The sequence below is a fragment of the Pan troglodytes genome, chromosome 1, assembly GCF_028858775.2.
Source record: "Pan troglodytes isolate AG18354 chromosome 1, NHGRI_mPanTro3-v2.0_pri, whole genome shotgun sequence".
In the NCBI taxonomy this organism is placed as follows: Eukaryota; Metazoa; Chordata; class Mammalia; order Primates; family Hominidae; genus Pan; species Pan troglodytes.
In genome coordinates this window covers 162,595,972-162,618,946 of record NC_072398.2, presented here as the reverse complement: position 1 = coordinate 162,618,946, position 22,975 = coordinate 162,595,972, and the positions used below count along the sequence as shown (strand labels likewise).

The following is a 22,975-nucleotide window of genomic DNA, read 5'->3' as shown; positions in this document are numbered from 1 at the left end:
CAGTTCTGCTGTTCAGTAATTTTACCAGGGCAGAACAAGCTATGAGGACAGGTGGCCTCCTTACTACAGGAGGCAGATTGACTTTGGAGTGGAGTGTAGATTTGACTCAGGGCCTTTGGCAAAAATGATGGTGGAAAAATCCTGGAATAATACCAAACAATTTAAGAAGGGCAACATTGCAGCTAACCTGAGGTTACGATGTTGCTCAGGAAACCAAGAAACTGACAGACCAGCCAGAAAATTAAAAGGGAAATCCAGAGATGGAGATAGTGACAGTGGCCTTCACAAGTGTTCACTTCTCCGTGGCAGCTTGGAAGGCTGTATGCATGCTCAAGGACATGTGTACACATAGGATGGATCAGATAGGGCCTGGCTGTCTACCTGTCCTTTATGAATGTGAAGACTTGAGTATGCAGAAAGTATAAACCAGGGCAGACCTGCAAGTTGTCTGAACTTTGATTACATTCCTTTTTTATTTTGTTATTTTTGAGCTAGGGTCTTGCCCTATTACACAGGCTGGAGTGCAGTGGCACCAACATGGCTCAGGGTCCCCACTACCTCCTGGGCTCAGGCTATCCTCCCACCTCTGCCTCCTGAGTAGCTGTAACTACAAGTACACATCACCATGCCTGGCTAATTTTCAATTTTATTTTTTGTAGAGACAAGGAATCACTGCTGGCAGTGGTGGCTCAAGCCTGTAATCCCAGCATTTAGGGAAGCAGAGGTGGGAGGATAGCTTGAGCCCAGGAGTTTGAGACCTGCCTGGGTGACAGCAAGACCCCATTCTCAAATATAGAAAAATAAATAAATAAATAAATAAATAAAAGAGATAGGGTCTCACTGTGTTGCCCAGGGTGGTCTTAAACTGCTAGTCTCAAGTGATCCTCTTGCTTTGGCCTCCTAAAGTGCTGGGATTACTGGGTGTGAGCCACTATGCCCAGCCTTGATTACATTCCTTAAACACACAGATCTGTTGGCAAAGAGCAGAAGGCTTACTGGCTCAATACGTTTATGTGCAACCTCTGATCAATTTTTGGCTGATCATTAAGCTATGCTAATCCAGGAGTGACTCATGGGAAGCCAGATTTAAAAATTAAACAAAAATAAATTTTAAAAAGGAACCTGAACAGAAACAACAGGAGCTGCACACTGTTGTGAGATAGATTCTACAGAATTTATCCAGGCAAGTCATTCAGCAAATCAAAAAAGTAGCAACAGCAACTAACCCTGGAGAGGAGACGAATCCAGAGTTACTACAATATATTATCTAAAATGTCCAGTTAAAGAAATGACATGCAAAAAACCAGGAAAGTGTGACCACACACAGAAAGAAAAACAATGGAAACTGTTTCTGATGGGACAGATGTTAGATTTGGTGGAGCAAATCTAACTAGTATAGTTATGTTTAAATAAATAAAGAAAACAATATTTAAGAACTAAAGGAAAGCATAACAATAATAAATAATCAAGTAGGGAATACAAATCAAGAGATGAAGATTATTTTTAAAATGGAATAGAAATTCTGAAGTTGAAAAGTACAGTAATTAAAATAAGAAATTCATTACAGGGTTTCAATAGCAGAGTTCAGCTGGCAGAATAAAACAAATGAGTGAAATCAATGATGGATCAAGAATTATAAGGAATTACAGAAAAAACAATGAAGAAAAAAGAAGAGTCTCAGAGATTGAGGAACATCATCAAGTGACCCAGTGTCAGTGTCCCAGAAGTAGAGAAAAGAAAAAACAGTGAAGAAAATATATTTAAGAAATCATGGCTGAAAAGAACTAAAATATATATAGTAAAAGGCATCTGTATCAGTCTGCTCAGGTGACCATAATAAAATACCATAGACTAGGTGGTCTAAACAATAGATATTTATTTCTCACAGTTCTGGAGGCTGGGAATTATAAGATTAACGTGTTGGCTGACTTGGTTTCTGGCAAGGGCCCTCCTCCTGGTCGATAGACAGCAACTTATGGACAGGGTCCTTACATGCCAGCGAGAAAGCTCTGGTCTCTCTTCCTCTTTTTATAAGAACACTAATCCCATCATGGGGGTTCCACCCTCATGATCTAATCTAAACCTAATTACCTTTCAAAGGTCCCACCTCCACATGCTATCGCATCCAAGGCTAGGGTTTCAATATATGAATTTTGGGGGGAGACAAACATTCAGTCCATAACAGTGTCCAACAAATGAATATTTATGGTGCAGTAGAAAATATTTACATAGTACAACAAAGGCAGTGAAAGAGAAACATAGAAACAAAAAATGCATGATATATATAGACACAAATAGCAAAATAGCAGAAATCAATACAAATAAGATTTCAACAAATAAGACGAAAGTAAAATCATGGAAAAAATATATATTAGGATGGCCAAAATCTGAAAAGCTGACAATACCAATTGCTCGTGAGAATGCAACAGAAATTCTCATTCATTGCTAGTGGGAATGCCAAATGGTACAAACACTTTGGCAGTTTCTTGCAAAACTAAGGATACCATAGAATCCAGCAGTAGTGCACCTGGGTATTTACCGAACTGATTTGAAAACTGCTGTTCATACAAAACACCACACATAAATATTTACAATTATTTTATTTATAATCACCAAAACTGGGAGTAATCAAGACGAAGCCTGTGACTAGCCAGCCACTGCACTCCAGCCTGGACAACATAGCAAGACCCTTGTCTAAAACAAAACAAAACCCTTAAACAAACTACAGCTGGCAAACAAATATCCTGGTTAATGATTAAAAAAAATACACATCTCCATGACTAAATGGACTAATATAAATATTTCATAGAAAAGACATCAAATTCCAGATAAAACTTGAGTGTATTCAATCTAAATAAGTGAAATAAGTTTATTTCCATACTTCTCATTTGGATTATTTGCTTCTCAAAGACAGAATTGTTCCTTGCAAGAAACAAATTTATACATACAATAGTTCTTTATTTAATTATTGTTTTATTGATTTCAAAGATTTAGCCAACATTGATGAGGACGAAATGCTATAGTTTATTGAGGCTAAATCAGTGTAGCCCAGGTTGGAAGTGCAGTCTCAGATGTCTTCTAATTGGAAATGTTGCAAGTTATATTATTGTTCAAAAATACTTACTCCCTTTCTTTAACTTCATGGGAAGAATGTTCTTCCCCCTACTGGTTGATCTTGGGCTTGGCCTTCTGTGACTTCCTTTGACCTCAGGCCGAATGTGCTTGCATTCTATACCCTCGCATTAGTATAATGCACCATAGCCTATGGTTAAACAGGCTTTCAGGCAGGCTTCTGTGCTAGCAGCTTTCACCTATGTTACCGTGAACCATAGAAATGGCGGATATGGCCAGATGCGGTGGCTCATGCCTGTAATCCCAGCACTTTGGAAGGCCAAGGCGGGCAGATCACGAGGTCAGGAGTTCGAGACCAGCCTGGCCAATATGGTGAAACCCTGTCTCTACTAAAAATACAAAAACTAGCCAGGCGTGGTGGCGCGCTCCTGTAGTCCCAGCTACTTGGGCGGCTGAGGCAGAAGAATCGCTTAAACTCGGGAGGCGGAGGTTGCAGTGAGCTGAGATTGCGCCACTGCATTCCAGTCTGGGCGACAGAGTGAGACTCCGTCTCAAGAAAAAAAAAAAAAAAGAAATTGTGGGATATTTGACTTTTTACTCTCCAAAACCCCTGCATTTTTATATGATTCATTCAATCCTCATCTTACCTTGCTGCCGCCCCAGCCCAAGGCCCTGCGCAGAGGGGAGCGATGGCACCAGCAGCAGCCACACGCTCGCCCCTACTGCTAGCATCCTTGCAGCGCAACCCCCGCCCGCACCGCCTGCGGGAAGCTGGGGGTCTTGGAGCCTCGGTCTCCAGCCTTCTCCTGACTTTGGCTCCGTGCCACCCGCCAGGCTTACCCCCAACCACTACTCCTCCCACCCACCATTCCCAGTCCCTCCTCCCTGCCGGTTTCTCCTGGACATCCCTGGCCTGCTCCAGCAGCGCCGCCAGCTTCAACCTCACGCCCTTAGTTTTCACTTATTTAACAGCAGAAGCACCGAACAAAATTCCCGAATAAAATTCCTCATTGGCCTCTGACACTAGACTACAAACATCAGGTGACTCAATATTGTGGGGGGAATTGGGCCAACTTGGCTTAAATTAATCCAAGCTTTGCTATAATATGACCTAAATCCCTTCATTTATAAAATGTAGATAAGGAAGAATTGGTATTGAATAAACACCTGGCACATCATTCTCGATATTACTACTGTATTACTATTCTAATAAAAATTATAAATTGTCACTTATTCAACAAAGATTTATCCAACCTCTCTTTTGTGCCTGAGTTTAAATTTCTCTTTCTGGGAAAGGAGACCCCTGGAATTCAGGGAATATGGAAGGTTACACCTACAGGTCTGTGATTGGCATATTGGAAGGGCCCACGAGACTTTGCCAATTGTAGAGTCTACCTCACCAGGGGTTAAGAAGACTTGATTAGAATACATTTCTATACATTTATGGCATCTGTGCTATTTCTAGCTTCCCCCTCTTTTTATCATTTCTATTACAGGTTCTAACATGCAACTTTAAAAATGGTCTCTCAAGCTCATGGCCTTCAAGCTTGGAATTAGGTTGGTAGGGCAGTATGTGTCTCTGCTTGCTAGCAGTAAAAAATGTTTGAATGGGAGATCTTTCCATGGAAAGGGTTTTTATAACTCCGTTACAAAGAGCAGCCTAACAATGCAGGGGAATATCAAGTTTTTTCAAATGTTTTACAAGGATGTTGGGGAAGCAGATGGTCTCTCCAACTCTGTCTCCATGTTCTATGTATTGACTTGCAAAGAGAGCACACTGTGTTATTTTTAGTCAAGATAAGCAATGAAAAAATGCATTGGTGCATACCTTGCCTTCCATATTTTTGAACTTAAATTCATTTCATACTGCCTTCTCTTTGAACAAAGAATTTACCAAGATAACCAGTATGTCGCGAGTCTTCCTGCAGTGCACCTCTTTCACAACCTTGGCTCCCATTTCTCCTGGCACACAGACTTTTTTCTCGAAGCATACTTGTTCCACTTGTGATTCTTCCCTGACAAACAGTCCTGCCTTAAATTCAACCTATCTCTTGGATATCTTTGTGGAATTCTTGCTGTCTTATACCTGATTGGATTGAACAGGTTAGTGTTTGATAGTTTATTTGTTTTAGCATATCAAATTTTTTTTAAGGGGACAGAGTTAAAAATTGGCCTCCCTTAGTACCATCAAGATGAATCCACTCTTCCTCCATTTTATTGCATAAAAATGTAATGCAATACTATTATAGACCCTTGTGTGTATGAGTGCTTCCTCCATCTCTTGAGGGTAGAGACCTGGTCTAGTTCCCCTCCTTATCCTCAGCAGCTAGCCCTGGGCCTGACACCTAGGAGGCACTTGGTAAATGTCTTTTGAATAAATGAATGAATAGTGATCAGTAAATTAATGGAAAGTTTTTAACCAAGGGATGCCCATGGAGGCTCAGCATGACTGTGTTTACTATCTGTAGGGCTAGCGGAGGTAGAGGATAAAAAGCTGGAGATAATTGGGCAGCCTTTGGGAACTGGTGGTGCTACATAGGGAAGATCTCTTGGAAGGGAAGGAAGATAGTGAAAGATGGTTAAATGGGGAAAGAGGTTAAAGGAGAAGGGGAATAGAAAGGGTGAGTGCAAAAAGAAACACCATCTGTCAGACTGGGCTCTTTTCCTTTCCCTCTCCTCAGCTCCCACAGACTTCCTTCGGGCCCCTTTTTTTCAAAATGTAATTTATTTTATTTAACAATCTAGGAAGTTCACAGCCACCAGCAGTTCTAGTGCAATTTCAGGTGTGATTGGGAATTCGGGAATCTCAGTGGAGCTGTTAGTGTAGCGAACCTTGTAAGTAAAATACATGCATACTTTTGATAGCACATACGAAGGTATCTCTCTAAAATTGACCTCATTGGTTTCATTCTCAGCAAATTGACCAGGGCTGTTCAACATGGCTTTTCTCATGCCTGATATTAATGCATGTTCTCTTTTTACAATAAATTCATGGCCATTAGATGGTATCAATTTGACATACATGGCATCTCAGGGCCTTCACGGCCACCATAGGTTTTCTCCTCTCCATTCATTTTGTTCTTATAAAATGCTACTTTGCTTCCCCTGGAACTTTAGTAGTTTCCTGGAGCTCTGCTTCTGCCTCAGTCAGAGTCTCACTCATCAGCCCGGCAGCCACTGCAGCCTGGTCCCCACGCACCACCATAGCCCCTGTTCCAGGGCCATTGCCCCTCTTTGGGTCCCTTTTGTAGTTCTTCTCCACTTGCTCCAATTCTGATCAGAAGAGTTGCTGTGCAGGATCAAGAATTGTAAGCAGGTGGAAAACAGCAACTGAATATAAAGTTTAGGAATTCACTAAGCCAAGAAGTTTGAAGATAGGTTGAAATACCAGGCTGTGGTATAATGTTTCACTCTTGAAGAGGTGGGCCTTCCAAGTGACTACTCGTATTTCCCCTATGAAATGTGATGTTCTCCATGGAAACAGCCCATGAACAGCCCAGTGTTCCATTTTTCCAAGGTCTGCCAGCATTGCTGCTGGGCTGACTTGGAGGGTTGGCTGGGTTAGACTAAGGTTAAGCCAAGATCTTTTCAAAGTAATTGGCATTTGGAAGTAACTACTGTACATTGCCAAAAGAAGAGATGATGATGACAAAGAGCTGTGACCTTAAAGGAATGTGACCAGGCTTTGACTGATTCTTTTTTGTCAAAATAGCCAAAAGAATGTCTGATCAAGGGTCATGTTGAAAGGAAAATTTCAATTTGCCTCATTCTTTTTTTTTAAACATAGGTTTTTTTAAGACGCAGGGAATAAACATTGTTTGGAATACAGGTTTTCTTCTTGTTTAATTATCAAAATATTTTTAGGATATCTGAAATGCCCTCTGAAATCTGACAGTTAATATTTAAAGTATAATTTTGACTCACTTAAATGAAATAAGAAACTTGTCTGCTGGGCAAAATGAGAAATTTTGAGCTCTTCACTTGGGTTCAGGGTGGTGCCATCTGTATCTCTGTACCCAAGTGCTCTGTGTATAGTGGGAGCTCAGTAAACATTTGGTGCCTGAGTGAAAAAGCTGAAATTCAATAGCATTATACAATCCTGATCTGCTGTTTCAGCTGGAAGCAGCTAGTTAGTTATACAGCTCATGGGCCCTCAGCATTTTGACTTCTTTTGCTGTAGAAGCAGATAGAGTAAGAAGCTAGGCATACCTTTATATCACCTATTTTCAAACCTCATCATTAACAATAAATTTATTTTATTAGAAACGTGTGTGCTTGTAGAAAAAGCTTGCAGTGTAACAAAACTAGCTTTCTAAAAATGAATGATTCTATCTTTTGTAATCAGTACTTCATGCAGTTGTAGTCACTGCAAATGGGCAAGCAGATAGCTCCAAGATTCTGTAAAGCCACTATGATTTGAACTATACTCATAATAATATAGTTCTGCATTTTTCCTCATTGCAGTTATATGATTTTAAAAATTATACAACATAAAAATGCAGAAAGAAATGAAAACGCATAGTTGCCACTATTAGTATATTCCTAAGGTATTTTTGGTGTAAGAATGTGTGATAATCATAATTCTAAGCTAGCCCTCCATGATCTCTACCCTCTAGTTATTCCTGTGATTATGTTGTTACTTGGCAAAAAGAATTTTACAGAGGTAATCAAGTTACTGATCAGTTGACCCTAAGATAAGGAGATTATCTGGGTAAGCCTAATCTAATCACATGAATTCTTTAAAAGCAGAGAGGTTTCTTTGGCTAGTTGGAGAAGCAGAAGAAGTCAGAGATTCAAATCATGAGAAGCACTCAAAATGCCGTTGCTTGCTGGAAGATGGGAGGAGCCGTAAGTTAAGAAATGTGAGTGACCTCTAGGAGAGGAGAGTGACCCCTAGCCAATAGTCAGCAAGCAAATGGAAATCTCAGTCCTACAAACAAAAAGAACTGTATTCTGCCCAACAGCCTGACTGAACTTGGAAGCAAATCCTATACAGTACCTCTAGCTTGGCCAACATCTGGATTTCAGCCTTTGTGACCCTAAGCAGAGGACCCAGTTAACATGTGCCAAACTCCTGACCCATGAAAAATGTAAGATAATAAATATGTATTGTTTACAGCTGCTAAGCTTATGACAGTTACACAGCAATAGAGACTAATGCAGATTTTGATACTGAAAGTTGATACTGCTGTAATTAATACCTAAAAGGTGGAAATGGTTTTGGGATTAGGCAGTAGCTGGAGGCTAGAAGAATTTTGAGGAACATGATAGAGAAAGGCTAAATTGTCTCAAACAGACTGTTAGTAGAAATATGGATATTAAAGATACAACTGGTGAGAGCTTAGAAGGAGGTGAAGAGCATTATAGAGCAAACCTAAATTTCCTTGGAGAAAGCCTAAATCATCATGAACAGACTTTAATTAGAAATCTGGGCTTTTAGAATACTGTTGGGGAAGACTCAGAACGAAGTGAGATTCATGTTATTGGAACTGGAGGAAGGAGAATCCTTGCTATGTGGTGATAGAAAGCTTAGAAAAATTGTGTCCTGCAGTTATGTGGAAAGCAGAATTTGTAAATGACAAACTTAGATATATAGCTGAGGAGATTTGCAAGCAAAGTGTTAAAGGTGCTGGCTTATTTCTGTCTTACTACTTATACTAAAATGTGAGGAAAAAAAATAACTGGAGGGAAAAACTGGTAAACATAAAGGGATTAGGACTGGAGAATTTTGAGACTGCTCAACCTTTCCAGGTGGCAAGAAATGCTAAGAGTCAGAAATGGCTTCCAAAAGTATGGCATAGAGAAAAGAAAGACTGTGCAACTGTCCAGCTTTCACTGAAGCCTCAGGAAGACTAAAAGGTTAAAGTGTTCAGTCATAGAAAAGGCTCTTCTAAGATATTAAGGTTGTGACTCACCCATCCCATCAGTGAAACTAGAGGGCCTCTCAGAAGCTTAGGAGTGTTGTCCCTCAGTCATCTCAGCAGAAACCAAAGACAGAGCAGGGATCATCTCAAAAATGTTTGTGCTCATGGCTTTTGTCTAATGGAGTGAAACTCTGAAAAATTTAGGCAAGGACCATTCAGTGAGTTGAATAGTTTCTTCCTGTAATTCATATCTTCCTTGGACCTATGAATGTGACCTTGTTTAAAAATAGGGTCTTTGCACATGTAATCATGTTAAGGTGCGATCATACTGGATTAGAGTGGGCCTTAATCTAATTAGTGGTGTCCTTATAAGAAGAGGGAAATTTGGACGCATACATGCAGCATGCAGAGAGGAAAACAACATGTGAAGACAGGCAGAGATTAGAGTGATGCACCTACAAGTCAAGAATTGTTTGCAGTTACTAAAAGCTAGAAGAGACAAGGAAGGACTCTCCTCTAGAGCCCTCAGAGAGAGCATGGCTCTGCTGATACCTTGATTTAAGTTTTGTAGCTTCCAAAACTATGAGAGAATAAATTTTACTTGTCACAGGCCATCTAGTTTGTGTAACTTGTTACAGGAGCCCTAGGAAACTAGTAAGGATTATAATGTTTTTGAGAACATTACATCAACAGAAATGCTACTAGAGTGGACTGAAAGAACTGAGGAAGTACAAAATGAAAGAAAACTATTGGGGCTCTCCCATATGCCAATTTTATTGTCAGGAAGCAAGCTAATAAAACCACTTAGCTGAAAACATGTTCCTTTCTTGATAATGGAAGGATGACTCAGAGGGCAGAATCAAGAACCCAGAAGGCTGAACCGAGAACCCAGGGTGCAGATTTGAAAACCATAGCAGGTTATTCCAAGGCCTGGAATAATAAACCTAATTAAAGAACCCCAGCTGGAGTTTCTGTGGGTGTATTTCAAAGTTGCTTTGGATTTGTGTCTCCTTTTTGCCTTCCATCTCTCTCCCTTTTTTATTGATTAATATATTTTATTAAAAAATTTATTTCTAGAGCTTATAAATGGGTAAATTTCAAAATAGTATCAATGCAGACTATTTAACAATATTTTAATATTTCTTTTTACTCAACAGTCACCTTTATGTTTTGCTTTCCATCAACAAATGCATTGGATTAAAGCAACAGTAATCTTACCTCTAAGTTCAATGCCTGAGTTTCTTGACCACTTTATTTCCATTCGGAGTTTAGTAATTACTTAACTTCACATTTCTCTGTCACCAATGATAATCAAATGGTCTACCTAACTAGCCAAAATCATAAAACTATTATAAGCCATGTCAATGGAATTTATAATGTTTATATGAAACAACTATACTGACACACATGTGCATTGGGGCCTATTCGAAATATGTCAAAAATAACAAGCTTTAAAGAATGAGGTCTTCAGGCAAAGAGGGAAAAGGGTCTTTATCATAAAAAATTATTAGGAAGATTTAGATAAGAAATCAGCCTACAATTTTAACTAAATAAAAGAGGAAAGGGGAGTACATAATCACAGTTTATGACAGTTGAAGAAAAGTCAGTTGCCATTCTATCACAAACTGGCTCACTATCTCAAGAGCTTAGAATCAGCTCTTCAGGCATTTATGAAAACAACAGAATATTATAATGCTACTTAATCTGACAGCAAATAATAGAAGAAAAATTGGTGGCACCACACCTTCTCAACACCCTTGAAAACAGGAACTAAAATGAATAATTAAGAAACAGTATTCAAAGATCACTGCAAGCTGGGCACAGTGGCTCACACCTGTAATCCCAGCACTTTGGAAGGCCAAGCTGGGTGGATTGCTTGAGTGCAGGAGTTCAAGACCAGGTTGGGCAACATGGTAAAACCCTGTGTATTGGTCTGTTCTCACACTTCTATAAAGACACTACCTGAGACTGGGTAATTTATAAACAAAGGAGGTTTAATTGACTCACAGTTCTGCATGGCTGGAGAGGCCTCAGGAAACTTACAATCAAAGCAGAAGGGGAAAGACGCACCTTCTTCACAAGGTAGCAGGAGACAGAAGTGTGTGTAAAGGGGGAAGAGCCCCTTATAAAACCATCATATCTTGTGAGAACTCACTATCACAAGAACAGCATGGGGGAATCCGGTCCCATGATCCACTCACCTCCCACCAGGCCTCTCCCTCAACACCTGGGGATTACAATTCAAGATGAGATTTGAGTGGGGACACAAAGCCTAACCACATCACTCTGTCTCTACAAAAAATATAAAGAATTACTGGGCTTGGGCTGAGTACAGTGGCTTACGCCTGTAATCCCAGTACTTTGGGAGGCCGAGGCAGGCGGATCACTTGATGTCAGGAGTTCGTGACCAGCCTGGCCAACATGGTGAAACCTTGTCTCTACTAAAAATACAAAAAAAATTAGCTGGGTGTGGTGGTGCATGCCTGTAATCTCAGCTACTTGGGAGGCTGAGGCAGAAGAATCACTTGAAACTGGAAGGCAGAGGTTGCAGTGAGCCAAGATCGTGCCACTGCACTCCAGCCTGGGCAAAAGAGCAAAACTCCATCTCAAAAAAAAAAAAAAGAATTACTGGGCTTGGTGGCGTGCACACGCCTGTAGTCTCAGCTACTTAGAGAGCTGAGGTGGGAGGATAACCTAAGTCCAGGAGGTCAAGGCTGCAGTGAGCCATGATAGCACCACTGCACTCCAGCTGGGGTGACAGAGTGACACCCTGTCTCAAAAATAAACAAGTAAAATAAAACTAAAACAACAAGCACTGTATTATCTAATGCAATTTATAAAATAAGCAAAGTTCAGCAATCTTCAATGGAAAAGGTCATAGTATTTGAAAATTAAGAATGTTTTGATGCTGATTTTTATCAAAATGGTACTTCAAGCCATTAATTGGAACAAATTCCAAACTCACAGTTACTTGCATCACCTCACTTTAGAATCAAATCATGAGTCCATTTCAGCTAATAATTTATTTTGATTTTTAGCTTCATGGTCCACTTCAATGGAAAGAGATTTTGTAGCAGTGACTTTGCTTCTCAGACTTTCAGTGAGTCTCATTTTCTTCCTCACAGACACTATACTCACTGTTAGCATAGCCATAGTTCCCATAGTTGGGAACTCCTGGGCACTCCTACACCCAGACCTGCCCGCCTCATCCTGCCAGAGAAAAGAAGGAAAAGGCAGGCATGCGGGGAGAAGTGGTGAGTGGGTAGGAAATAGGTAGGGGTGACCCAGAAAACATCTTCAGTATCAGTGCCCAGCGGAATACCAATTTCTTCCTAAAAGTGCCATGACATCAGTGAAATATAAATATTATGCCTTTTTCGAATTGCAATGTGTATAACTATTATCCTATGTTTGCCCCACTATTGTATGTTCGGAGTATTGGAAGATCATAACATGTCTCTTTAGTTTTACAGGTCCACAGATAGAGAGGAACTGTGCCTGGGGACTGTTATTATGGGTTACCCTAGAGCTCCATCCTCTCCTGATTTCTACATGATTTACGTGATGGGATTGGGGGCATATGAGCTATTGAGATTTAGATGAGAATTTTTGATTTTGAGTTGGTACTCTAATGGGAATTTGGGGAAGATAGTATTCTAAATAGCCCCTTAATCTCTGCCCTCTATTGTCACCCCCTTATTATGTTATGTTACATGAAAAAGTGATTTTACAGATGCTATTAAGGTGACTAATCAGTTGACCTTAAATAAGATGTCAACCACGTGGGCCTATCCTAATTACATAGAGCCCTTAAAACAAGAGAGTTTTCTCTGGCTTACTGGGGAAGCAAAAGTCAGAGATTCAAAGCCTGAGAGAAATTCAATGTGTCACTGATGGCTTGAAGAAGGAGGAACCTACAAACTGATGAATTTGAGTGACCTCTAGGAGCTGAGATTGATTCCTGGGCAACAGTTGCTAGCAGAGAATGGAGACTTTAGTCCTACAACCACAAGAACTGAATTCTGCCAACAACCTGAATGAGCTCAGGAGAATATTCCTCCCCAGAGTCTCCTGATGAGAACATAGCTCAGCTGACATCTTGATTTTATTCAACCTTTGAGATCCTGAACAAAGGGCCCAGCTACAATATGCTGGATACCTGACCCATGGAAACTATAGATAATAATCTGTATTATTTACTGTTGTAAGTTTGGGGTAATTTGTTATGCAACAATAGAAAACTAGTGTGTGTGTCTACGTAACACTATGTGTATAAGTCTATGCATTTATATTCTTTAAATAGAAGAGATGACATTTTTACAAAACCATATAAAATCGGTCTAGCCAGAGGTTTATAGAACAATCTTGTGAGTCAGTAATAAAATGAAATTTATAGTACAGATAGAATTCCAATTTTTAAAAAGCCCTTAATAAAGAGGGATAGCTCTAGATTCAAGCTTCTTATTGCTTTATCCTTCTGGGAGAATCTGTGAGAAGGATACCTCATTAGTATATACTGTCAAAGGGTTGAAATCTCAATAAAACAATCAGTTCAACAAGTAATCATTTAGCACCTTATAAGTGCCACTGGACACTAAGGTTAGCACTGGGGGTTGGGTGATTTTTTTTGTAATTCAGGACTATGAGAAATAAATTTATGTTGTTTATGAGTTGGTATAAGCTTATAAGAGCAAAGGATATTATAAGAGCAAAGGATACATTCTTAGCATTGGATGCTCATATACCTCATCCAAGGGAGATGAGGTGAGTGTGGCTTCTTGACTTTCTCCTGTTCTTTACAGAACACTGCCCCAGCTGGTGGAGATGGCATTTTGCCTGTCCAGGTTGAGGTCCTTTCAGGTTGCAGGTTGCAGGAGGCCATAAGCAGGAGCTTACCAAGTCTCTTAATACCTCAAATTATGTCACTCCCAACCTCTCGTATAATTACTTTATAAGGCTGCAAAAACTGCCTTTAGTTAAGCTCCATTTCCTTGGTCTAACTAGTGTAGATTTCAGGTACAATTTCTTACTATGCCAGTGGTGCCACCCTTACCACATTGGTCTCGGTTTTAGAATAATGACTAAGCATTTCATATGAGTAGTTATATTAGAATGATGAGGAGTGTAAAATTGTTCAAGATGTAGCAAAGCTTAACATGAAGGCTTGGCTAAGGACCTCAAAACCTAGTTCATAGAGTAGTCCTGGGAATTAAATGATGTAAGGCATTAATTAAATGATATAAGTGCTTAATTCAATGCCTGGCATAAACGAACAACTCAATAAATGTTAGTTGCTATTGTTGTTAATTGCTATGACTTACTTGTTAGTGCCCTTATGGTAACAACTATTATTGCAAAAGAATTACAGAAAAGAAGGGCTGATATTGGGAGAAAGAAGAGAGGATCTGGAAGTCCTGAAGAGGCTAAAGAAATAATAGACTGGGAGTAACTGAATGAGAATGTTGGAAGAAAGGTTGCAGTTAGTGAATGGAGTGTTTGAATTTAATATTTAGGAGATAGAATAATTCCAAGTAATGATAGAAGTATAGCAAACTGGGATGGACGTGGAGTATGTGTGATGTGAAATGGGAGATAGGAGAAGAAGGTCATTAGCACTAAGGAAGCCAAAGGAGTCTGGAGAATCAGGTAGGGTATCCGTGTGGCTTTGGAACACTCTCAGGATGACAGCACAACTTAGACTACAGGAGGCAATGGAAAACACTAATGTCTTTAATAAAAGAAGGAAGTACCTGAATCCTTGTTGGTAGGATTTCCAAGACTGAGAGTGTCTCTGGATCCTGTCGTTTTAGCAGAACTACTCTGTGCACTATTTATACCCTTGTTGGAGTTCTCTCTACCTTCTAACTTCAGGAAGTGATTTTATTGTGCCAGTTCCTAGAAAGCTGATGGGGCAGTGTATTCACGCCCAAGCTGGCTGTTTGGAATACATCTAATGTACCCATTCTTCCAGCCCAGGCAAACTGCCCTTAAGAGCTACTTGATCCAACATCACGAAATCTGTTCTCATTCTAATTTAGAATGCAGGAACTTGTGTGGTGACTCATATGTTTGAAAAGCTCAAATTAAGTAGTGGTGATCTCAACCATGATTCACTGATGAGAACTGGAAAGTGATTCATCTCCTTTATGTGCTTGTCCTTGGGAGTCTCCAGGCTTAAAGGTCTTCCAGAAACACACTGCACTCAAGGAAAGACACTGGGCCCTCTTGTGGTGGTATTTTAGCAATTACACAGAGGCATTCACTACATTTTTTTACAAGGTCATTTCCTTTAGTTCATTTTATTCCCATCTACAGTCCACAAGATGCTCTTGTGCTGTAATGATTCACTGCCGATAAATGAAAAGTCAATGATACTTTTAGGTCAAAGGTGGGTGTACATTTAGTAAACCATTGGTGCAGATTCACAATTATCTAATATGTAGGGATAACTGTATTTTTCTTAGTATCTACTTGTTATCAAGGAGTAACTTTTTTCTTACCACAGTAACAGGGTTTGAATGTATTTTATATGATACTGTCAGAGGCGTTTAAACCAGAGCAACTCCATCTTGCATAGGGGCTGGGTAAAATAAGACTGAGACCTACTGGGCTGCATTCCCAGGAAGTTAAGGCACTCTTAGTCACAGGATGAGATAGGAGGTTGGCACAAGATATAGGACACAAAGACCTTGCTGATAAAACATTATGTGGTCAAGAAGCCTGCCAAAACCCACCAAAACCAAGATGGTGATGAAAGTGACCTCTGCTCTCCTCACTGCTCATTATATGCCAATTATAATGCATTAGCATGCTAACAGTTACTCCCACCAGTGCAGTGACAGCAGTTTACAAATGCCATGACAATGTCAAGAAGTTACCCTGTATGGCTTCAAAATGGGAGAATCCCTCAGTTCTGGGAATGGCCCACCTCTTTCCTGGAAAACTCATGAATAATCAACCTCTTGTTTAGCATATAATCAAGAAATAACTATAAGTATCTCCTTAGTCCAGCAGCCCAAGCTGCTGCTCTGCCTATAGGGTAGCCATTCTTTATTGCTTTACTTTCTTAAAACTTGCTTTCACTTTCCTCTATGAGCTCACCCCAAATTCTTTCTTGTGCAAGATCCAAGAACCCTGTCTTGGGGTCTGGATCAGGACCCCTTTCTGGTAACAATACTAAGAGGGAATACTAATTAAAAAACTAGTTTAAAGTTAAGATAACTTACACTAAAATAAACCAAAGATTCTTGTATACTGGTAATAGCACTGTGTGGAATTACAAATCCATACCCAAACAATCTACCTGACAAAGTAAGATCATATAATTTAACCAGATTAAGTATTTTTGCATCTACTCTGCTGAGCATCCAGAACTAGGTAGGCACTATTGCTATGAATTTTCCTAGTATTTGTTTAAAAAACATTCACTATAGACCTGGTAAACAATCAATTACAATCCCATCTGATATAGTTGTGACCCTGTCCTCAGTTTGTAATGCTTCTAGCTAACATTTACAGTGAACCCGTTTTGTGATAGGAACTGATCTAAGTACTGTCAGGCCTCTGAGCCCAAGCCAAGCCATCGCATCCCCTGTGACTTGCATGTATACGCCCAGATGGCCTGAAGTAACTGAAGAATCACAAAAGAAGTGAAAAGGCCCTGCCCCGCCTTAACTGATGACATTCCACCATTGTGATTTGTTCCTGCCCCACCTTAACTGAGTGATTAACCCTGTGAATTTCCTTCTCCTGGCTCAGAAGCTCCCCCACTGAGCACCTTGTGACCCCCGCCCCTGCCCACCAGAGAACAACCCCCTTTGACTGTAATTTTCCATTACCTTCCCAAATCCTATAAAACGGCCCCACCCTTATCTCCCTTTGCTGACTCTCTTTTCGGACTCAGCCCACCTGCACCCAGGTGAAATAAACAGCTTTATTGCTCACACAAAGCCTGTTTGGTGGTCTCTTCACACAGAGGCGCATGAAATTTGGTGCCGTGACTCGGATCAGGGGACCTCCCTTGGGAGATCAATCCCCCATCCTCCTGCTCTTTGCTCCGTGAGAAAGATCCACCTACGACCTCAGGTCCTCAGACCGACCAGCCCAAGAAACATCTCACCAATTTCAAATCCGGTAAGCGGCCTCTTTTTACTCTCTTCTCCAACCTCCCTCACTATCCCTCAACCTCTTTCTCCTTTCAATCTTGGCACCACACTTCAATCTCTCCCTTCTCTTAATTTCAATTCCTTTCATTTTCCGGTAGAGACAAAGGAGACATGTTTTATCCGTGGACCCAAAACTCCGGCGCCGATCACGGACTGGGAAAGCAGCCTTCCTTTGGTGTTTAATCATTGCAGGGACATCTCTCTGATTATTCACCCATGTTTCAAAGGTATCAGACCACGCAGGGACGCCTGCCTTGGTCCTTCACCCTTAGAGGCAAGTCCCGCTTTTCTGGGGAAGGGGCAAGTACCCCAAACCCTTCTCTCCTTGTCTCTACCCCTTCTCTGCTTTTCTGGGGAAGGGGCAAGTACCCCAACCCCTTTTCTCCTTGTCTCTACCCCTTCTCTGCTTTTCTGGGGGAGGGGCAAGTACCCCTCAGCCCCTTCTCCTTCACCCTTAGCGGCAAGTCCCGCTTTTCTAGGGGGCAAGAACCCCCAATTCCTTATTTCCACACCCCAACCTCTTATCTCTGTGCCCCAATCCCTTATTTCCGTACCCCAACCTCTTATCTCTGTGCCCCAATCCCTTATTTCTGCACCCCAACCTCTTATCTCTGTGCCCCAATCCCTCATTTCCGTGCCCCGACCCCCCTTCCCGCTTTTCGGGAGGGTAAGAACCCCTGAACCCCTTCCCTCCGTGTCTCTACACTCTCTTTTGTCTGGGTTTGCCTCCTTCACTATGGGCAACCTTCCACCCTCCATTTCTCCTTCTTCTCCCTTAGCCTGTGTTCTCAAAAACTTAAAACCTCTTCAACTCACACCTGACCTAAAACCTAAATGCTTATTTTCTTCTGCAACGCCGCTTGACCCCAATACAAACTTGACAGTAGTTCCAAATAGCCAGAAAATGGCACTTTGAATTTTTCCATCCTGCAAGATCTAAATAATTCTTGTCGTAAAATAGGCAAACGGTCTGAGGTGCCTGACGTCCAGGCATTCTTTTACACATCAGTCCCTTCCTAGTCTCTGTGCCCAGTGCAACTTGTCCCAAATCTTCCTTCTTTCCCTCCCACCTGTCCCCTCAGTACCAACCCCAAGCGTCGCTTAGTCTTTCTACTCTTCCTTTTCTACAGACCCATCTGACCTCTCCCTTCCTCCCAAGGCTGCTCCTCTCCAGGCCGAGCTAGGTCCCAATTCTTCCTCAGCCTCTGCTCCTCCACCCTATAATCTTTTTATCACCTCCCCTCCTCACACCTGGTCCGGCTTACAGTTTCGTTCCGTGACTAGCCCTCCTCGACCTGCCCAGCAACTTACTCTTAAAAAGGTGGCTGGAGCCAAAGGCATAGTCAAGGTTAATGCTCCTTTTTCTTTATCCCAAATCAGAAGCATTTAGGCTCTTTTTCATCAAATATAAAAATCCAGCCCAGTTCATGGCTCGTTTGGCAGCAACCCTGAGACACTTTACAGCCCTAGACCCTAAAAGGTCAAAAGGCCGTCTTATTCTCAATATACATTTTATTACCCAATCTGCTCCCGACATTAAATAAAACTCCAAAAATTGGAATCTGGCCCTCAAACCCCACAACAGGACTTAATTAACCTCATCTTCAAGGTGTACAATAACAGAAAAAAGTTGCAATTCCTTGCCTCCACTGTAAGACAAACCCCTACCACATCTCCAGCACACAAGAACTTCCAAACGCCTGAACCACAGCAGCCAGGCCTTCCTCCAGAACCTCCTCCCCCAGGAGCTTGCTACACATGCCGGAAATCTGGCCACTGGGCCAAGGAATGCCCGCAGCCCGGGATTCCTCCTAAGCCGCGTCCCATCTGTGTGGGACCCCACTGAAAATCGGACTGTTCAACTCACCTGGCAGCCACTCCCAGTGCCCCTGGAACTCTGGCCCAAGGCTCTCTGACTGACTCCTTCCCAGATCTTCTTGGCTTAGCGGCTGAAGACTGACACTGCCCGATCGCCTCGGAAGCCCCCTAGACCATCACCGACGCCGAGCTTCAGGTAACTCTCAGAGTGGAAGGTAAGCCCGTCCCCTTCTTAATCAATATGGAGGCTACCCACTCCACATTACCTTCTTTTCAAGGGCCTGTTTCCCTTGCCTCCATAACTGTTGTGGGTATTGACGGCCAGGCTTCTAAACCTCTTAAAACTCCCCAACTCTGGTGCCAACTTAGATAATACTCTTTTAAGCACTCCTTTTTAGTTATCCCCACCTGCCCAGTTCCCTTATTAGGTTGAGACACTTTAACTAAATTATCTGCTTCCCTGACTATTCCTGGACTACAGCTGTATCTCATTGCTGCCCTTCTTCCCAATCCAAAGCCTCCTTTGCGTCCTCCTCTTGTATCCCCCCACCTTAACCCACAAGTATAAGATACCTCTACTCCCTCCTTGGCGACCGATCATGCACCCCTTACCATCTCATTAAAACCTAATCACCCTTACCCCACTCAACGCCAATATCCCATCCCGCAGCATGCTTTAAAAAGATTAAAGCCTGTTATCACTCGCCTGCTACAGCATGGCCTTTTAAAGCCTATAAACTCTCCTTACAATTCCCCCATTTTACCTGTCCTAAAACCAGACAAGCCTTACAAGTTAGTTCAGGATCTTCACCTTATCAACCAAATTGTTTTGCCTATCCACCCCATGGTGCCAAACCCATATACTCTCCTATCCTCAATACCTGCCTCTACAACCCATTATTCTGTTCTAGATCTCAAACATGCTTTCTTTACTATTCCTTTGCACCCTTAATCCCAGCCACTCTTTGCTTTCACTTGGACTGACCCTGACACCCATCAAGCTCAGCAAATTACCTAGGCTGTATTGCCGCAAAGCTTCACAGACAGCCCCCATTACTTCAATCAAGCCCAAATTTCTTCCTCATCTGTTACCTATCTCGGCATAATTCTCATAAAAACACACGTGCTCTCCCTGCCAATCGTGACCGACTGATCTCTCAAACCCCAGAACCTTCTACAAAACAACAACTCCTTTCCTTCCTAGGCATGGTTAGTGCGGTCAGAATTCTTACACAAGAGCCAGGACTGCACCCTGTAGGCTTTCTGTCCAAACAACTTGACCTTACCGTTTTAGCCTAGCCCTCATGTCTGCATGCAGCGGCTGCCACTGCTTTAATACTGTTAGAGGCCCTAAAAATCACAAACTATGCTCAACTCACTTTCTACATTTCTCATAACTTCCAAAATCTATTTTCTTCCTCATACCTGATGCATATACTTTCTGCTCCCCGGTTCCTTCAGCTGTACTCACTCTTTAAGTCCCACGATTACCATTGTTCCTGGCCCGGACTTCAATCTGGCCTCTCACATTATTCCTGATACCACACCTGACCCCCATGACTGTATCTCTCTGATCCACCTGATATTCACCCCATTTCCCCATATTTCCTTCTTTCCTGTTCCTCACCCTGATCACGCTTGATTTATTGATGGCAGTTCCACCAGGCCTAATCGCCACACACCAGCAAAGTCAGGCTATGCTATAGTACAAGCCACTAGCCTGCCTCTCAGAACCTCTCATTTCCTTTCCATCCTGGAAATCTATCCTCAAGGAAATAACTTCTCAGTGTTCCATCTGCTATTCTACTACTCTTCAGGGATTATTCCGGCCCCCTCCCTTCCCTACACATCAAGCTCGAGGATTTGCCCCCACCCAGGACTGGCAAATTAGCTTTACTCAACATGCCCGAGTCAGGAAACTAAAATACCTCTTAGTCTAAATAGACACTTTCACTGAATAAGTAAAGACCTTTCCTACAGGGTCTGAGAAGGCCACCGCAGTCATTTCTTCCCATCTATCAGACATAATTCCTCAGTTTAGCCTTCCCACCTCTATACAGTCTGATAACAGACCAGCCTTTATTAGTCAAATCAGCCAAGCAGTTTTTCAGGCTCTTAGTATTCAGTGAAACCTTTATATCCCTTACAGTCCTCCGTCTTCAAGAAAAGTAGAACGGACTAAAGGTCTTTTAAAAACACACCTCAACAAGCTCAACCACCAACTTAAAAAGGACTGGACAATACTTTCACCACTTTTGCTTCTCAGAATTCAGGCCTGTCCTCAGAATGTTACACAAGGTACAGCCCATTTGAGCTCCTGTATAGACGCTCCTTTTTATTAGGCCCCAGTCTCATTCGACACCAGACCAACTTAGACTGTGCCCCCAAAATCTTGTCATCCCTACTATCTTTTGTCTAGTCATACTCCTATTCACCATTCTCCACTACTCATACACACCCTGCTCTTGTTTACACTGCCGGTTTACACTGTTTCTCCAAGCCATCACAGCTGATGTCTCTTGGTGCTATCCCCAAACTGCCACTCTAAACTCTTAAAGTAAATAAATAATCTTTGCTGGCAGGACTATGCTGAATCTCCTTAGGCACTCTCTAATCAGATGTCCTAGGTCCTTCCAATTCTTAGACCTTTTATACCTGTTTTTCTCCTTCTGTTATTCCATTTAGTTTCTCAATTCATACAAAACCATATCCAGGCCATCACCAATCATTCTATATGACAAATGTTTCTTCTAACAACCCCACAATATCACCCCTTACCACAAGACCTCCCTTCAGCTTAATCTCTCCCACTCTAGGTTCCCACACCGTCCCTAATCCCGCTTGAAGCAGCCCTGAGAAACATCACCCATTCTGTCTCCATACCACCCCCCAAAATTTTCGCCGCCCCAACACTTCAACACTATTTTGTTTTATTTTTCTTATTAATATAAGAAGGCAGGAATGTCAGGCCTCTGAGCCCAAGCCAAGCCATCGCATCCCCTGTGACTTGCATGTATACGCTCAGATGGCCTGAAGTAACTGAAGAATCACAAAAGAAGTGAAAAGGCCCTGCCCCGCCTTAACTGATGACATTCCACCATTGTGATTTGTTCCTGCCCCACCTTAACTGAGGGATTAACCCTGTGAATTTCCTTCTCCTGGCTCAGAAGCTCCCCCACTGAGCACCTTGTGACCCCCGCCCCTGCCCACCAGAGAACAACCCCCTTTGACTGTAATTTTCCATTACCTTCCCAAATCCTATAAAACGGCCCCACCCTTATCTCCCTTTGCTGACTCTCTTTTTGGACTCAGCCCGCCTGCACCCAGGTGAAATAAACAGCTTTATTGCTCACACAAAGCCTGTTTGGTGGTCTCTTCACACGGACGCGCACGAAAAGTACTAAACATGAATTAATTCATTTTATCTTTACGACAACCCTAGGAAGTATACAGTTACTATCCTTATTCCTGTTTTTATATAGAAGGAAACTGAAGCATATGTTACCTGGGAATCCTTGTTCTTAGAGCTTCCAAGATGGCGGCAAGCCTCTTGTTCTCTGACCTGGGGTTCTTGGCCTCACGGATTTCAAGGAATGGAATCTTGGACCATGCGGTGAGTGTTATACCTCTATTCAGCTCGATTAGGACGAACTTGGGGCACTTAGCCCTCGCAGGAACAATGGCGAGCTTCTAGCCCGATTGGGAGCGGCAGTGGGCGCTGCCTCACTGGGTCAGAAGTGCAGCAGACACCCTGCCGGATCTAGAGGGGTGAAGTCAGCCGCGGGTCTGCGACAGCGGCAAACAGCAGTGGTGGACAGCGAGCAAAAGCTCAGCTCGAGCAGTAATAAATATGGACCAGAAGAATGCAGTGGCAAGATTTAATAGAGTGAAAAACAGAGCTCCCATAAAGTGGGAGGGGACCCAAAGGGGGTTGCCGCTCCCTGCTCCAATGCCAGTGTTTATATCCCGATCATTGTCCCTCCCCCTGTGCTCTCAGGCGATATATGATTTCACTATTTCTTTACCTCCTGCTTTAGCCTAACTTGTATTTTAGTG

General features: G+C 42.1%; 1 pseudogene; it reads right to left on the bottom strand.

Annotated features, from left to right (window-relative positions):
- Positions 1 to 5,805: 5,805 nt before the first annotated feature.
- LOC744533 (elongin-C-like) lies at positions 5,806 to 6,146 on the bottom strand (annotated as a pseudogene).
- Between the last annotated feature and the right edge of the window lie 16,829 nt (positions 6,147 to 22,975).